This window comes from Capricornis sumatraensis, chromosome 1, assembly GCF_032405125.1.
Source record: "Capricornis sumatraensis isolate serow.1 chromosome 1, serow.2, whole genome shotgun sequence".
Taxonomy (NCBI): Eukaryota; Metazoa; Chordata; class Mammalia; order Artiodactyla; family Bovidae; genus Capricornis; species Capricornis sumatraensis.
Genome location: NC_091069.1, coordinates 149610988 through 149628426, shown reverse-complemented (window position 1 = coordinate 149628426; position 17439 = coordinate 149610988). Strand labels below are relative to the sequence as shown.

General features: G+C 40.6%; 1 protein-coding gene across 5 annotated transcripts in view; it reads right to left on the bottom strand.

The window, feature by feature from the left end:
- Nucleotides 1–17439, bottom strand: part of ST3GAL6 (ST3 beta-galactoside alpha-2,3-sialyltransferase 6) — a 125550-nt gene that overhangs the window by 68078 nt on the left and 40033 nt on the right. The gene's annotated exons all lie outside the window — the stretch shown is intronic.

Below are 17439 nucleotides of genomic sequence, written 5' to 3'. Positions count from 1 at the left end.
ACTAAAAATAGGGCAAATATTTATTTCAGAACTCATTTATGACTCTAATTCCTACAATAAGAAAATGATTATACTTAATTATGAAAATCATAGAGTAACATGAAAAATATTTAGAGTCTACCAAATAAAGAAAGTTTTAAAAAGCTGAGTACATTTCCATACGTGAGATGTATGTGTGGTGACACGACTGCAAGACAGAGAAAAAAGGAATCAGTTGATATGCTGAGTTGTGGACTGCATGGGATTTTTTTTTCTCTAAAGTTCAAAATTTATGGAGAAACAGAAAATGGTTATTTTCATATATTTCAATATACATTTCACTTGTGAAGTGCTAAGCAGTTTGTGAATTTAGAAATTAGAACAAAGGCAAAGTGGTGATCTTTAGTGGCAATTATAATAGAAGACTTCTATTCTATTCTATTAGGGAATTCCCTAGTAAGCTCAGTTGGTAAAGAATATGCCTGCAGTGCAGGAGACTAGGGTTTAATCCCTGGGTCGGAAAGATCCCCTGGATCTCTTGCCTCCAGTACTCTTGCCTGGAAAATCCCATGGATAAAGGAGACTGGCAGGCTACTGTCCATGGTTTGCAAGAGTCAGACACAACTTAGCAACTAAACAACCACCATTCTATTCTATTCTAATTCCATGATAATAGAAGTCTCCACCATGAGACAGAATTTTGAACCTATGGAAATTGCGGATAATGATAAACTTGCACCTCAGGATCATTCTCCCTAAATGTATAGAAAGCACAACTCCTGGGTTTCTATTGTCTTCAACCTATAATAGTTACTATATGCTAAAGTCAAGAAGTGATCAAAAATCTGAAGCTGGAAGGTTAAGAAAGAAACCTCAAACAATGTCATACCAGGAATAGCTAGAGGATGGGGATTTAGTTACACCTGGAGAAGCTTAAATCATGGAAGGCAAACAAGATGGCCATTTTCAAGTCTGAATGACCTTCATGAAAAAGAGACATAGCCTGGTTCTGAAGGCCAGTGGGGTTAAGCCAAGGCCAGTGAATGAAAAATTCAAGGAATGGACAACTTTGAAGTTGACACAGAAGAACATGCTTAGGTTACCTAAAGATAATACAGGTTTCATTTCTGGACAATGAGTCACTGGTTACTAAAGATACTCTGTTTTAAAAAACTGCTTGGGATGGATTTGTATAGTACACCTTAAAAAACTTTAATGTCCATCATCATCACCTGAGCATCTTCCTATCAGAAGGTCAGGGGGTCATGAGATTCTGCATTTCTTGCAAGCTCCCAGGTGATGTCCATGTTAATGCAGTGTGGTTACAAGTGTTAGAATGTTACTTAAACTAGTATTTCCCAAAGTTTTCTAACAACATGACTTCAAAAGTACTCTCCAACCCTGATTTGGGGGCAGATGATTAATAAATTTTACATATTAAGTAGTTATTAGTGGAATTTTGCAGGCACACACCTTCAAATTTAAAAAAACAAATAAATAAAGCTATAGGTTGGTATCTTCCAATATCCCCCCAGCTGATACTTTAAAGCAATAACCAATTTTGCCTAATTTTAAACAATACTTTTTTTTTACTTCCATTAAAAGAAGAATTAAAAAATGACAATTTTACTCCAAGTTCGGCAAAGTAAGTGTGTCCCAGTGAATGAATGAATGCATGCTCAGCATTTAAAATGCAGTTACTTATGATTTTCGTATACAACAGTTAACAGAGAAGTAAGATAAGACAAAACACAGCTAAAACTTTTTTCCCTAGTGATCTGTATTAAAAATCATGTGTCTCCAAAGGTGAGGGTATGCGGACAGAAGACTCCCAAGGCGACACTTGTAGTTTTCTTTTCCCATGTAGGGCTCTGCCTTCTTTTCCAAGCCCTGACATTTCACCTCTCCTCCACCCCATTTGGGTGGTAAAACCCCTTCAATGCTTTGAAAGTTTCCTTCTTGCTCACATTTTGCTTAGCTTTCTCCTTATCTAAGAAACTTGGGCTTTTAATCAGCTCAAAATCCTAAGTGACGTCTTTCCTGGAGAAATATGCTAGTATCTGAACACACAGCCCTTCCTCAAATTTTAAAGCCTTCTTAGGTTTCTCTCCCAGAATAAATAAGCCCACAGCTAAGAGGGAACCAGCTTCCTGTCTTTCCTCCTACTCTGTAAGTCCCCTTTCCAAAGAGCTTATTGTTTTACAGTTTGCTTTAAAGTTATAAGTAACATTCCATCTGATTTACAAAAGCCCTTTTTCTCAAGCTACTTATTACATCAGTGTATTCTGAATGAATGTAAGCTTATTCTGCTTCCTGAGAAGCATCATTTCCTGTTTAATTCCCCTTTTGCTATTTTTAAAAGGAAAAAAGTGAGTAAGTTTGAGGATAAACAATCAGAAGAGCATATATCAAATCTTAAGGCTAAAGTGCTGGAAATGTTCCAGCTTAACGTCCATCAAAGGATCCTCCAAAATCAAATTACAAATATGATGCTAATCTTAACTTGGGGTATCTTATAATTATTGTTACAAAGAAACCATCATGCATGTGATATATACTTTTATTAAATCATATAATCCTAGATTTACTTCCAAATGCAAGCTAAATTAATCCTCTAAGCAAAGGGAGTCAATTCATTTCCTGGTAAAATTAACTATGGAAGTTTTCACCTCACTATAACTTTGCTGATTTAGGCAATAACCAATTTCTGGGCTTCCCTGGTATTTCAGTGGTGAAGAATCTGCCTGCCAATGCAGGAGGCACAGGTTGGATCCCTGATCCATAAAGATCCCACGTCGAGGAGCAACTAAGCCCATGAGTCTCAACTGTTGAGCCTGTGCTCTAAAGACCAGGAGCTGCAACTACTGAAGCCCACGGGCCCTGGAGCCTGTGCTCCACACCAAGAGGTGCCACCTCAGTGAGCAGCTCACGAAAAGCAATGAGGAGTAACCCCCGCTCCCCACAACTGCAGAAAACCCTGCGCAGCAACGAAGACCTAGCACAGCCAAAAATCAATTTTAAAAAGCAAAACAAAAAACAATTTCCCAATGCCAGACCTTCTTCCAGGCACCAAAGACACAGTAGCGAAGAAGAAAATCAGTTTACCATCCAGGAAGAGAGGGAGAAATTAACAAGCAGTTGTTATTACTATTAAGTAATACTATTTGGTGTTATTATTATGTAGCAATTATTAAATTACAACTGTGATCTGACAAGGCACCTAGGTAGGAGAGGACAGGGAGCCTCAGAGGAATTTGAGAGAATTCACAGAGAACTCGTCTGAGGAGTAAACAGATGAAATCAGGGTAAAAATGAAAAGCATCCCCAGCAAAGGAAATGGCATTTGTGACTGAGGCTGCTGCTAACAGAAGTGACCATGAAAGTAAGAGCTAATCTTTGTTGCATGCCTACCACATGCATGGACTCACAGAATCCTCACAACAGTGCTGAGTTGGGCCTGTTTTTCTAATTTTGTAAATGAGGAGACTGAGAGGCATAGAGAAGTTAACTTGTCCAGGGTGTCTCAAAGCTAGATGTCGAGCCAGGGTTGGGCGAGATAATCTGCTGCTGGTCTATTTATTCTGAACCCATCAGCTACTCTATCTTTCCAGGAACTAGATCAACTTGAAGCCTTCCTCATCTTCAAGATTCATTATGCCAATTTTCATTTTTCAAAGAATGACATAGTGAAATATGGATGTATTGGAAAATCTTCAGTCTCATTCCCAGAGTTTTGATAAATGTAAGATTCCTAGATTGAAACCTATTTCACTAGGAAATATTACATGAAATTTTTTCATTACAGAAGCATTAACAGAAGTCCAAATGTTAATATACCATATGCTCACAAACCCATTAACCATTATCTTCTCAGGGATTCTTTTTTAATGGAGATTTGTGTTCCTCTCTCTACCCTCCTCTTTTTCTCTGGGATCCAACCACAATCATGAATTTGCCTACTTTTTATTCACATACATGTACATACATATGTGGTATATGATAATGCTTTAAGTAATGGTTTAACATTTACATACGAAATACAGAATGTTTTGAAATTTGAATTTTTTCACTCTACAATCCAGGCTCAGAGATCCATCCATACTGATGCATAAAAGTCTGATTCATTCAAATTCTGTACATATCCTATTAATCAATTGCACCACAAGTCTTTCCATTCCCTATCAGCAGATATTTAAGCTGTTTTCAGAGAACTACTGATCTAAATGTCATTTTGGAGCCAAATATATTTTTTTTCCAATCTAAAAAAAAGGAGTTTACTAAGATAATCTTACCAACAACTCTTTGCGACCCCATGGAGGCCAGAATACTGGAGTGGGTAGCCTTTCCCTTCTCCAGGGTATCTTCCCAACCCAGGAATGCAACAGTTATCTCCTGCATTGCAAGTGGTTTCTTTACCAACTGAACTATCAGGGAATCCCTACAAACTGCTAGAAATACTTTAAAATTGAAATTTCACTTCCACATAGTCTTTTTTCTTAAGCATAAATTTGATAACTAAGCTGTTTAAAAATACCTAGATATTTAACATACCAGGTATGACTCTTTGACTATGACAAAGCCTTGGACTGTGTGGATCACCACAAACTGTGAAAAATTCTGAAAGAGATGGGAATCCCAGACCACCTGACCTGCCTCTTGACAAACCTGTATGCAGGTCAGGAAGCAACAGTTACAACTGGACATGGAACAACAGACTGGTTCCAAATAGGAAAAGGAGTATGTCCGGGCTGTATATTGTCACCCTGCTTATTTAACTTACATGCAGAATACATCATGAGAAATGCTGAGCTGGAAGAAGCACAAGCTGGAATCAAGAATGTCAGGAGAAATATCAATAACCTCAGATATGCAGATGACACCACCCTTATGGCAGAAAGTGAAGAACTAAAGAGCCTCTTGATGAAAGTGAAAGAGGAGTGAAAAAGTTGGCTTAAAGCTCAACATTCAGAAAACTAAGATCATGGCATCTGGTCCCATTACTTCACTGCAAATAGATGGGGAAACAGCAGCAGACTTTATTTTGGGGGGGGGCTCCAAAATGACTGCAGATGGTGACTGCAGCCGTGAAATTAAAACGCTTGCTCCTTGGAAGAAAAGTTATGACCAACCTAGACAGCATATTAAAAAGCAGAGACATTGCTACCAACAAAGGTCCGTATAGTCAAGGCTATGGTTTTTCCAGTAGTTGTATATGGATGTGAGGGTTGGACTATAAACAAAGCTGAGCACCGAAGAATTGATGCTTTTGAACTGTGGTGTTGGAGAAGACTCTTGAGAGTCCCTTGGACTGCAAGGAGATCCAACCAGTCCATCCTAAAGGAAATCAGTCCTAAATATTCATTGGAAGGACTGATGTTGAAGCTGAAACTCCAGTACTTTGGCCACCTGATGTGAAGAACTGACTCATTTGAAAAAACCCTGATCCTGGGAAAGATTGAAGGTGGGAGGAGAAGGGGCTGACAGAGGATAAGATGGTTGGATGGCATCACCAACTCAATGGACATGGGTTTGGGTGGACTCCAGAAGTTGGTAATGGACAGGGAGGCCTGGCATGCTGCGGTTCATGGGATTGCAAAGAGTCGGACACGACTGAGCAACTGAACTGAACTGATGACTCTTTGAAAACACAAAGTTGATAGTATTTTAAATGAGAAAATACATTTCTAGGTAAAGTAAATCTATAATCATTCTGTTGAAAACAAAACATATTGAAGAAAAAGTGTATGCAAAAAATAGTCTTCTTATAACCACTTTCTTTTTCTGATAACCACACTGACTAGGCAGAAAACTCTGAGTGCTTGAGCAAGTAGATAAACAAACCAAAGGTTTCCCTGGAATGCTTTGTTCAGTGTTTTAGGCAGAAAATAATCCAAGGCACTACCCCACAGAAAGATAATCAAATTTCTCTTTAGAATCGAGCAATTAGGAGGTACTCCCATGTACCAGGGGACTTCCCTGGTGGCTCAGAGGTTAAAGCGTCTGCATCCAATGCGGGAGACCTGGGTTCAATCCCTGGGTCGGCAAGATCCCCTGGAGAAGGAAATGGCAACCCACTCCAGTATTCCTGCCTGGAGAATCCCATGAACACAGGAGCCTGGTGGGCTACAGTCCACGGGGTCACAAAGACTCGGACACGACTGAGCGACTTCACCTTTCACCCATGTACCAGAGTCAAGGATGGATAAAGTGGACAACGAAGCAAAGTAATAAAATACCAAGTCTTTCACCCTGAAGACTTTAGACCCATAAGCAGTGTGACCGTACACAATGACCTATTTACATTAATGGAAATGTTTAGCTCAAGGATATTGTAACAAAGTTTATTATCCAGCCTGAACTGAAGTCAAGTCTACAAATAAGTGAAGACTTATCAATGGCATTTCTCTACCCTTAATATCACTTCCTATAAAGAATCTGAGAAAACCGCTAAAGGTAGATGTTTTAAAATATGAATAAATGTTTACTAATGGCTGCATTCTTTACACGCTAAAATAACCTAGTCTCAGGAGTTCCCTGGTGGCCCCAATGGTTAGCACTCTGCACGTTGACTGCCGTGGCCCAAGTTCAATCCTTGAGAACTACGATTCAACAAGGCTAGGTGTAGCCAAAAATAAACAAACTACCCAGTCTAGATGTAAAGGAAATTCAAAAAAGAGTATTTTCTCTGATGAGACGGGGGAGAAATGTTTCCTCTCTTAGCAGATTTTCAAGGAAGTGTTCAACATTCCTAAGAAGGTAAACAAAGCTGGGTTTCCAATGAAAGAAGTAATTCCAGTGCACTGGGGATCACCGTGCAGTCAGCTCCATGGTCACAATTAGCCAAAATGTTTTAGCACATTTCACAGGCCAAAGCCAAGGGGATATCACTTCTAGATTCCTGGTCTCCAGTCCAAGAAATCCCCCTGGGCTTAGGAAAACCTACCTAGGCTTCAGGAGGCAGCTCGGAACTCAACTGAAATTCATCCTACCAGTAGTTCAGTGAAATAACTGGCCAAGCAAATGGAGAAGCTCCATTATCCATTTATCCATCCAACACAGATACCTATTGCCCATCCTATCACATGGCACAAACTCTCAGGGGGAAAGAAAACTGTCTAAGAGCACAGATGCTCCAAAGGCAAGTCCACAAAAACACAGACATACCAAACATAACCTTTGCCCCATGCTGACCTCTTAACTATAGCTTCGTGCTTAGTTGCCCAGTCATGTCCGACTCTTAGAGACCCCCTGGACTGCAGCTTGCCAGGCTCCTCTGTCCAGGAGATTTTTCAGGCAAGCATACAGGTGTGGGTTGCCATTTCCTTTTCCAAACCATAACTTCAAAGTGCCCTACTTTCTCATTTTTCAGTTAAGGAATATGTATCTTATAGGAAAAACGTAGAAGCCTAAACCATGTAGCTTTTTTGCATTCCCCCTCAAAGGGCAAAATATATTGCATGAGCAGTAGAAACGAGTTATAAAGAGAATAAGAATCAGCGACTGGCCAGAAAGCAGAAGGAGAACTGCTTAAACTTTTCAAACTTCCCCACCTTTGTGATTTTTCTGAATGTCTGGTGACCTCCCCTGGTGTTACTAGCAGTAAGCAGTGACTTCTGAACAGAAACCAGGGGCCGTGAGAGGCACCTGCCCTCTGCAACCACGCTAGGCTGTGAACATGTAAGGTGAAGGGCGAGTCTGTGCCGAGAGCATTCCAGACAAATGTCCCCAGCAAACCACTGGGTCCTGAAGTAAGAGTACGAAAAAAGGGCAAAGCAAGTGGCCTGAGCATGTGAAGTCACCCTAGGGACTTCAAAACAGTATGCTTCTTACTATTCTCCTTACCCCAGAAACTCAGCCCAGAATAAGAGAAGTTACTGTCAGGCAGTCTAAACCCAATCCTTTGCTGAAGAAAAAAGCACTCTGTCCTCTGCTACCCTCTGCTTAGTCCCTTCTTACTAACTGAAGCCTAACTGTTGGACTGTTTTTTGATCTGAGGGCTTTTTTCACTTTCTAAAATGAGAACTGGCCTTTGATACATCAAAGTAGAGCAAAATGAAACCTTTATTTACAGCATGCTATACTATTTGAAAAATAGAGATTTCATTTAAAGAATAAAGTTCTATTTTTTTCCCCCTATCAAAGATGATCGTGAATCTGAGTAACTGGGGACAACTGGACCGAGGAGGTAGCTCAGGCCAGGTCTGGGAGAACAGCTTAAGGACACCACAGCAGAGACCCAGCGAGGCACGGGTGGGAAGTACAGAGAGATGACGTGCCAAGCTTGGTCTGGGATATCCCAGGAAACCAAACTGGTTCAGTCTGAAAACACTAGGGAAGAACAGCGTGGAGAAATAAATAAAAAGCCATATCACTGCCAAGAAGCCTCTGTCCTCCTATGCGGCACATCACAGACATGCAGCAGCCAGGGGCAAGACAGGGAAAATTCCAGAACCAAGGACTAGGGGGGATCTGGGGAACAGAGACAGGAGGGTTCAGGCACCAGGCCCACCACAGACACTCTGTGCTCATTTCCCAGGGCTGCAACAACAAAGTACCACAAGCATGGTGGCTTACAATAACAGCAGTGTATTATCTCACAGTTCTGGAGGCTAGAAGTCCACATGCCAAGTGCTGGCAGGGCCATGCTCCCTCTGAACCCGGTCGGGGAGAATACTTCCTTGCCCCGTGCTAGTTTCTGGTGGTTTGCCGGCACTCCTTAGCGTCCCCTGGCTGGGAGATGCCATCACTCCAACCCAGTGTTTGCACACGGCCCTCTCCCTGTGTCTCTGTCCTCACACACATGCTCCTTATAAGGCTACCAGTCACACTGGACCAGGGGCCACCCTACTCCAGCACGACTTCATCTTAACCACTATGTCTCCATGACCCTATTTTCAAATGAGGTCACATTCCGAGGTACTGGGAGTTATAACTTCAACATGTCTTTTTAGGGAGACACGACTCAACCCATAACACATCTCTTGATGCCCACTCCTTCCTCTGAGCCAGAGAGACTCTGATTCTCTGCGTGCATGCTAAGTTGCTCAGTCGTGTCTGACTCTCTGCAACCCTGTAGACTGTAGCCCACCAAGCTCCTCTGGCCATGGGATTCTCCAAGCATGAATACTGGAGAATACATGGGTTGCCATGCCCTCCTCCAGGGGATCTGCCTGATCCAGAGATTCAACCTATGTCTCTTAGGTCTCCTGCATTAGCAGGATTCTTTACCACTAGCATCACCTGGCAAGCCCTTCTGACATCCTAGAGTCATTCAGAATACATGGGTGCCATTTCAAATGAAAGAGAAAGAAAAAAAATAGCCTATGGTGGTGAAAGTCAGGGTAGTGGTTACACCGTAGGAGAGGAGCAGTGATCGGGCACCGTGCACTCCCAGAAGGCAGGCTACGTTCCGCCTCTACACCTGGAGGCGGGTTACACAAGTGTGCTTCTTGGGAGGAAATGTATTGAACTATGTGTACGTGGGCTTCCCTCACGGCTAAGCAGGTGAAGAATCTGCAATGCAGGAGACCTTGGTTCGATCCCTGGGTTTGGAAGATCCTTTGGAGAAGGGAACGGCTACCCACTCCAGTATTCTGGCCTGGAGAATTCCGTGCACTGTATAGTCCATGGGGTGGCAAAGTGTTGGACACAACTGAGCGATTTTCACTTCACATGTACATGGTTTGTATGCTCCTCTGCATGGATGATGAATTTCCGTAAGAACTTTACTTTTAGAGAGCTTGGTGCTGTCCAAGAAATAAAGGTGTTGACAGCCCAGATATAACTTCAGAAAGGAGCTTTACCTGGGAGAAGCCTCAACCCAAGAGTCAGCCACTCAGCCCTGCTGGTTCAGACATTCGAGTGGTCAGTTTACCTGAGATGTTCAACTCGCAGGGGCTGGTGTATAAAATGGAAATACCAAAGTAACACACTTATAATGAGAAAAATATAAGGGCCAAGGAGTACATATATTTGAACTAAAAGATTGACAATTTCTAGAGGCAAATTTCTGGGTGACTTAATAAAAAAAAGTTGTTTGATAACCACAGACCCACAATAAGGGCACAGGCTTCCCAAAACAGTGCCAGAAATGAGCTACAACGGTTTTTGCCCTGCCCTGTTTTCCTAGCCTTCTTATGGACCTCTGCCACACATTCCATTTTCAGGCTAATTACAGCTCAAGTATATTCCAGTGTTTTTTCTTTCACATCTAATTCTCCTCTGGGAATTTTAAACACTTGTGGTTAGAGAGTTTTCCATCCTATTGCCTAATTTCTAAGCAAGAGAGATCAACACCAAGACAGAGTTAAAATACACCGGACCCCACTCAGACTTGGTAGAAAATATATTTCTGCAGTAAAAATATGTAGGATTTCCTAGAATTAAATATAAGTCAGACATTTAACATCAGATATTGCATAAAGCTCAGTTGTGAAAGTGTCTGGTGATGGAAGTAAAATTTGATGCTGTAAAGAACAGTATTTCATAAGAACCTGGAATTCCATGAATCAAGGTAAATTGGACATGGTCATCCAGGAGATGGCAAGAGTAAATAAACATGGACATCTTAGGAAACAGTGAACTAAAATGGACAGGAATGGGTGAATTCAATTCAGATGACCCTTATACCTACTACTGTGGGCAAGAATCCCATAGAAGAGAGGGAGTAGCCCTCAGAATTAACAAGAGTCTGAAATGCAATAGTTAGGTGCAACCTTAAAAATGACAGAATGATCTTGGTTTGTTTCCAAGGCAAACATCACAGTAATCCAAGTCTATGCCCCAACCACTGATGCCAAATAAGCTGAAGTTGACCGGTTCCATGAAGACCTAGAAGACCTTCTACAACTAACACCAAAAAAAGATGTCCCTTTCATCACAGGGGACTGGAATGCAAAAGTAGAAAGTCAAGAGATACCTGCAGTAACAGGCAAGTTTGGCCTTGGAGTACAAAATGAAGAGGGCAAAGGCCTACAGACCTTTGCCAGTCATAGCAGTCACCCTTTTTCAACAACACAAGAGACAATTTTACACGTGATCATCACCAGATGGTCAATACTGAAATCAGACTGATTATATTCTTTGTAGTCAAAGATGGAGACACTCTATACAGGCAGCATAAACAAGACCTGGAGCTGACTGTGGCTCAAATCATCAGCTCCTCATATTAAAATTCAGGCTGGCAGTGAGCGAAGAGGAACTAAAGAGTATCTTGATGAGGGTGAAGGAGGAGAATGAAAAAGCCAGCTTAAATCTCAATATTAAAAAAACTAAGATCATGGCATCCAGTCCCATCACTTCATGGCAAGTAGAAGGGGAAAAGGTGGAAGCAGTGATAGATTTCCTCTTCTTGGGCTCTAAAATCATTGGGTATGGTGACCACAGCCACGAAATTAGAAGAGAATTGCTTCTTGGCAGGAAAGCTATGACAAACCTAGACAGTATGTTAAAAAGCAGAGCCATCACTTTGCCAACAAAGGTCTGTATAGTCAAGGCTATGGTTTTTTTTTTTCCAGTAGTCATATACAGATGTGAAAGCTGGACCATAAAGAAGGCAGAGCACCAAAGAATTGATACTTTCAAACTGTTGTGCTGGAGAAGTCTCTTGAGACTCCCTTGGACAGCAAGGAGATCAAACCAGTCCATTCTAAAGGAAATCAGTCCTGAATATTTACTGGAAGGACGGATGCTGAAGCTGAAGCTCCAATACTTTGGCCATCTGATGAGAAGAGCTGACTCACTGGAAAAGACCCTGATGCTGGGAAAGACTGAGGGAGAAGAGGGTGACAGAGGATGTGATGTTGGGATGGCATCACCAATTCACTGGACATGAACTTGGGCAAACTCTGGGAGATAGTGAGGGACCAGGAGGCCTGGAGTGCTGCAGTCCACGGGGTGGTGAAGAGTCAGACACAACTTGGTGGCTGAACAACAACTGCAGAAGCTCTGAATAACATATTGATGTGTTAAAAAGTGAGTGATGTCTTAAAAACAGGAGTGGGGAGGAAAAGAGGAATAAGAAAGGGGAGCAGAGAGGAGGAAAGGAAGCCAAACTTTAACTGCAAAGGAAACAAATACAAATCACATCTTAATCAAACTGTACATAAAAATTATCAAGCACATAATTATAGAAGAGGAAGCTGTGGCTTTCTTGAGTGCGAAATGTAATAGGGAGGTACTGGAAGTTTCAAGGCTATGAATTTATAGTAGTCCTGTGGACTCTTTTCCTTGGATATCTCTGTCCTGTTGAAGCCCCTCTCCACTCTCAAATTTCATATAGAAACCCAGGTTTCAGAAGTCTCAAATGATACTTCACATCTCCTTTCTCTTTGTTTTTTGGCTGTGCTATGTGTGACTTGCTGGATCTCAGTTCCCCAACCAGGGACCGAACCTGGGCGATGGCAGTGAAAGCCTGGAATCCTAACCACTAGGCAACCAGAGAACTCCCTCACATTTCTTTCAAACACTTAGGTTATTAAAAATGAGAGATCAAATATCAAATATATGTTATGTTAAATAATGTTCATCATTTTCTCATGAAATGTTTTCATCATCTTCTCATGAAAACTGGCATAAATCGGAGGCAGCTAGTGGGATTCTGTCTTCAAGAAAGTCTTCCTTCTCTACCTCTACCCATGTTGCGGTGAGGATAGAGAAGATTCTAAGAAAGAAAGTATATGTAAAGTGTTTCAAGGACATATGTTTCAAGATATAACTATCATGTTTTTTAAACTACAGAAAAAGATGAACAGATGTTCATTTTTTTAATGGACATCTGAACAGAGTAGTTTTTCCTTCTCAACCCTAGTTTATACTGCAAAATCACAGTGCCATTCAATCAACAGATTTTCATCTTCCAACTCCACCTGAAGCATGCATACATGCACATGCACGCACATGTGCGTGTACACACACACCCACACTGCATCCCTCCACTGTATGCCCATGGATCTCTATATTATAATTAGTACTGTGCTTGGCACATGAAAGGGTCTAAATATTTATTACTGTTCAATGAAAACTAAAGAATATAACAACATGAGTAGATAAATAGAGTCCAAAGTGAAGTCACAGGATGAGAGGGTGGGATGGCATCACGGAGTCAGTGGATACCAGTTTGAGTAAACTCGAGAGCTGGTGATGAACAGGGAGGCCTTGCGTGCTGCGGTCCATGGGGTCTCAAAGAGTTAGACACGACTGAGCAACTGAACTGAACTGAAAGTCAAGTCATGAACTGAAAGTGAAGTCAGGTTCTAATAGGACTCAGACTGGTTAAAAAAAAAAAAAATTAGAACCAGAGAAGGCCAAACAGAAAGACTTTCTGGAGAAAGTCAAATTTTAACTATCCAATGAACAAGAGTTATGATAATAGCTATAATAAGAGTTATAATAATAATAATGTAACAATATCAATTAAATGTTAGGTATTTGGCAAGCCCTATACAGAACTATTTGCATGTGCTTTCTTTTTTAATTATTATAACTATGATGTGGGCATTATTTCAAGTTTAGAGATGAAGAAAGTGATCTTCATAGAAGTTAGGCAATGTGTTCAAAGTCAGGCAGTTTATCAGCCATGAGGCTGGAAAATGAAGGCAGGTTATCATCTAGCTTGGATGGGGTTGGGTGGGGAGTGGAAGGAGAAAGGCACAGTTCTAAAGGCCTTCACAGCCTGTAGCACAGGGAGGCTTGCAGCGACTGCAGAAGCAAATGGAACAGTAAAAAAAAAAAAAAATGAGCAACAGGAGAGAGCAGAAAACTTCAAAGACCTGTGGGAGGAATTCTCTGGATTTTTGAGCAGAAAAAATTGCTGTAATAAAAACCACGCTTGAGGAATGTTAATATAAAAGGTACATGGACAGGAATATTGATGGTCATAAGTGGAGACCTTGGGTAGAAGCTTTGTAAGAAGAATATAATTGCATTATTTATGGTTAAAGCAGAGGAGGCCTACACACCAACTCTAAAAATAGAGGGAAGATTTTCAGTTTTTTTTTTTTTTGCAGTAGATGGGCCAGTTTTGTCCTCCAAAAATACTCCAGGCCTGCAAAACATTTATAGATATTTCAATCATCAGAAATTACACATATCCTTTAACATCCTGCTTAAGAAAAAAATCCAATTATTTCTAATCTAATTGTAGCATAGCTGGGATCAAACTAGAGTGATTAGCTAACTTACTCTGACATTTACTTGAGATATTGGCTTCAACTATCAAAAGAATCTTGACAGCAGTATTTTTTATCTCACCAAAATCATTCACAATAAAAGAGTCCTATAACTTGCAGAGTCTGTCAATTAAATAAAATTATGAATTAAATTACTTGCTGTTGCTGAAAAGCAGCTGGAAATCCATCTGGAACTGGATCAACTCATTGCTCTTGTCTAAATGCAACAAGATAGCCCATTTCTCCATTTTAAGTGGTTTATAACTTTATTATACTATAATAATTATATATTACATGATCTAATCTTATACCAGCTTTATATTATCCATAAAAACAAACCAGGGAACTAAAAAAAAAAAAAAACCTGACTTTTTAATTCTTTGGCTCTGTGCTGAACATAGAATATGTGCAAATTCCCTATCTTTGCCTCTTCTACCCCTTAAGACACGAAGGACTCTTACAGACTAAAGGGCTGCACAGATTTTAATAAAAGCATTTCATTACTACTATACTATTTTATTTTAATAAAAGCAGCACCTTCTATGGTGCTGGCCTAAATATTTGCAATAGAGTATTTCCTAAGAAGAAAACTCCTTTAAGCTATCAGAATCACTGGGCTGATAACTTCTCTGAGGACTAAAATCTTATTTGGGAGGGAAACTCCATACAATCAGCTCAAAGACCAGAAGACTTTGTTTATATTGTTTATATTATAGCAGCATGTCCTTGAGGGACAGGGGAAAAAAAATCTAAAAGGTAGAATCTTTAAAATATGTATACAGAATATCTCTATTAACCAGGAAGATGCCCTCTAAAGACATCATTCTTTGTGAGAAACTGTCACTCTGAGTTTCAGCAAGAGCCCAGACCTGGGCCCTTCTCAGTTCCCTCTGCCAGGCAGGGACTCCCTCTCAACTCTGGCCCTGATGAGAAGAGCTTTTTATCCCAAGTGCATTTGTTTGTGTCTCCAGCTAGGTTAAATGATATCTAACAGAAACCTAAGACATATCATAATAAGCAATGGAATTCAAGTGGTGCTTGCTAAAGGGCATGAAATCATAGATGTGAGATGCTGGGCTATTAAAGAGGGAAATGATTTTGTTATCTACTCTCTTGGTACACTTATTTCCTCACTAATGTAACTACAAACCCAACTCAAAGTATCATAAATTATGAATTACGAAACTGAAAATTTGTTGTAATTCAGTCTCTAAGTTGCATCTGACTCTTTGCAACCCCATGGACTATGCACGCCAGGCTCCCCTGTCCTTTACTACCTCCTGGAGGTGGTCAAATTCATGTTCATTGAGTCGGTGATGCTATCTAACCATCTCTGAAAGTTTACTGTACATGAAAACAAATTTGAGAATAGCCATCTGATAATATTCACATACCAGTCTCTTACATGTCAACCTAACAATTTTCAAAGAGAAAAAAAGTTTCAAAGCCAGAAAAGTTTTAATTAATGTAGACAAATCCACAGGAATAAATGCACCTTTCACCCATTTTCTCCAATGGGTCAAGTTTTTGAGATGATACATTGATAATCCTAATAGTTACAAAGAGGAAGCCTAAGAGTTATAAAGATGTTACAGCTGAGCTAATATATTCACACTGTGAGTTAATCCATGGAATGAACGGAGAAACCTGGCAAATGTCTGTTCTATTTACAACGTTCTGAACACACCAGGTGGAGGACACAGGGGCAAACAAGACAAGACATAATTGCTGCCTGCTCAGACTGAAACATGTTTCAGATTTTTATGTCAGCATATCAGCCATAAAGAAACAGATACCAAAAGCTGAAAGATAACTGATATATATATTTCCATTAAGTATGTAAATTAATAAATGAGCAGGGCATCTGGCTAAATAATCTCAAAAGTAATTTTCTAAGAGTATACCAAGTTTCCCCAGAGAGTTGGATACTGGAGATGATGAGCTATCTTGGAATCAAAGGATACCTGATAAAATGCCTCTGTTCATTTCTGATAAACCAGTGCTACTAGGAAGTACTACCTTGGTCATAAATTTTCACGATTTAAGTGTTACTCTAAGACTGAGAAGATTATGAAGAAAAATACAAACAAAATTTCTAAGGCATAGTATAGTCCCATGGCAACTATTACAAAAGTTCACTTCTACTGAAACTGTAACTCCCTGCATAGCCTGGGGGAAAGGGGGCTAGCATCAGGAAAAGGGAAGAATTTCCCATTATATAGAATATCCCCTCTTCAGACAATTGTCCTTTTGGTTGGTGGCATCTGAAACTAGATGGGAAAAATTCAGTTAATCTACTCAAATCACACTTGCAAACGATACCAACTGTGATCGATTTGAGTAGATGATTAACTTAATTTTTCCCATCTAGTCTCAGATGCCACCAGCCAACCCAGAGACTTAGAGACAACTAGATATTCAGCCTAGAGAGAAGCTGAGCAATCAGAGCTAGTGATGGAGCGTTTCATGCTTGAGTGAGTACAAGGATTTATTTCAGTGAGTGAGAGGAACACTGTATCCAGTCCTCTGAGGACTGCTTCTCAGTGTGGACATGCCTGTGCCCTGGCCTAGAGCAAGGAAGGGAAATCAGTGATGGCCAATTAATGGGGAGAAGAAAAATGTGAAGAATGAAAACGTGTGTGAGAGAGAGTGAGAGAACAAGAAAAAGCCCAAGAGGAAAGTCCATTGCCCACCAGGTAAAGACTGAATCTCTAAATCAGCCTCCAGTGGCATCTTATTCTAATTAAAACACAGGTCAAACTTCTTCTTAAGACTTGAAGGTATCTCATAAGCAGTCTTCTGCTTCCCTCACTGACTTCCTCTCTTCCTAGCTTGCGCTTTTGCACTCTTCTCCATCTACAAGTTCTTCAAACATCCCCAATTCATTGATGCCTCAGGGCCTCTGCAGCTGCCATTTCCTCTGCCTAGAATGCCCTTCACTTGACTGGCTTCTCATCATTCCTATCTTTCTTCATACACCACCCCCCTCATGGCAGCTCTCTGACTGCCCTAAACCAGCTTCCCTCAGACCCTGTCTGGCACACCCCCACTATGAACTGTCTTCATAACACTCATTCTATCTGAAAAGTGTTTTCCCATATATTTGTATCTGATTTATTGATTCCATTTCCCACAGAAACATAAACTCCGTAAGAGCAGAGAATGTGTTTTGTTCAGTGCTGCACACCCTACCTAGAATATCTCCTGTACATGGTAGGGATGCAGGAAATATTGGCTGAATCTCAAGTTCCACCATATAGATGACTGCAGAAAGTCACCCAAGAGCCACTGG